The following is a 1898-nucleotide window of genomic DNA, read 5'->3' on the forward strand; positions in this document are numbered from 1 at the left end:
TATATATATATATATATATATATATATATCATCCTATTTTTTGTTTCATGTTCAAATAATAAATGTCTATGCACTTTAATTTAAGGGTAGTGCTGATTGATTTGAGATTAAACTATAAAGGTCAAAAGTGTCTAAAGGTTCTAGGTTTAAATCAAAAAAGAAATAAAAATTTTATTGTACTCACGGAGGTTTAAATGCGATGAATCCAGACTATCTGCAAAATAGGTAGTAGTCCTTGGATCAGTCGGTTTGCATAGCAGGTTGAATATTCAGGTTAATAAAAAAAAAAACTTATACGTAGTTAGCTTCTTTAAATTGAATTGTTGGATTTTCTGTTAATTTCATACTTATGAGAACGTAATTATTTAATATCGTTCATATTCTTATTCAATACTAGAATAGTACTTGTGCAATGCAGCGAAACACATCTCGATTTTAATGTTCTATTTTATTATTTGTCTCTGTCGATGTTAAATACGATTTTATGTGTTTTTAGGAAAGCAATAATGATTTTATTTTTGAAAAAAATATATCAATGTTAATATCAAAATCAACTATTTAAAAGTTCTCATTTTTTATGTGATTTCTTTAATTTATTTTTTATTATAATTTAACGAAATAATTTATTTTTGGTTTAATAATATAACATTTTATAAAGATAATAATTAAGTATTCTGTTAGAACTCAATGATTATTTTAATTATATTTTAGATTTTTTATATTTAAAATGAGATGTTTATTATGTATTTGATTATGTTTATTTACAGTTAGTTACACGAATTCAGATATGAAGCTTTAATAAGTTGTACTTACGCACAATTTATTTGCAATCTTGAGTTTCAAGTAATATACGTTAATAAACAGTACTTTACGTATAAAAAAATAGTTTTTAAGAGTTTTTATCAAATACGTTGTAATATAGTATAAATATCAACTTTAAAATCATTATTTAATATGTATTATTTAAATTGTCGTTGGGTTTTTATGGTCTTATTTCGTTCTTGACAGCTGCCCCCCTCATATCCATACAACCTTCTCCTCACAACAACCTCTCGTGTCTCAATCTCGAATCAGACATAAATGTTGTATTCCCGTTCCAACATGTCTTCTAACGTCTCGCACTGCTAAAAAAAACTGGATATTTCCGGCGAGTTTTCCGTCGGAAGCTTTTTGGCGGATTTTCGACGAACAACAAAAAAGTTAACTTTCATTGACTTCCGCCGGAATTCAGCCAAAAAAACGATTCTGATAATATTTCCGGCAGATTTCCGACGGATTTTCTAATTAATTATTTTAGAAAAGTTTTAACTCTAATTACATTAATTTACCGGCGGATATTTAATTAATTTTTTAAGATTAAGGTCTGCCGGAAATCCGTCAAAAAGTAATTAAAAACTAAAATTTATTTTAAAAAATTTCCGACGGATTTTCGGCAGTTCCAGGGGTCCGCCAGTAATAGTTATTCAATATTTAAAAAAAAAACGTAATGATTTCCGGAGGATTTTCTGCGGCTTTTTTGCGGCTTTTTGATTTTCCCCATTTTTCAAACTTTTTTCCTTAATTGATCGTATTGGGCTTTAAAAAATCGTATGGGGCTTTAACAGTTTTATTGGGCTTTAATGGATGTTAGTTGAGTAGAGATGGCCAAATGGGCCCGGCCCGGCCCGTAACCGCCGGAGGACCGGAACCGGGACCGGGACCGGAGAGGGACCGGAATCGGCCCGGGACCGGTATGGACCGGTTGTGGACCGCCGGTTATGAACCGGTTATGGATTTTAACGTTTTTTAGGACCGAGACCGGTTAAGACCGGAACCGGTTATGTAACCGGTTATAGGACAGGACCGGCCCGATCAACAAAAGTCAACGTGTGTATATATATATATAACAAAACATATTT

This window comes from Cynara cardunculus (assembly GCF_001531365.2).
Source record: "Cynara cardunculus var. scolymus isolate 2C chromosome LG 4, CcrdV1, whole genome shotgun sequence".
NCBI classification, from domain to species: Eukaryota; Viridiplantae; Streptophyta; class Magnoliopsida; order Asterales; family Asteraceae; genus Cynara; species Cynara cardunculus.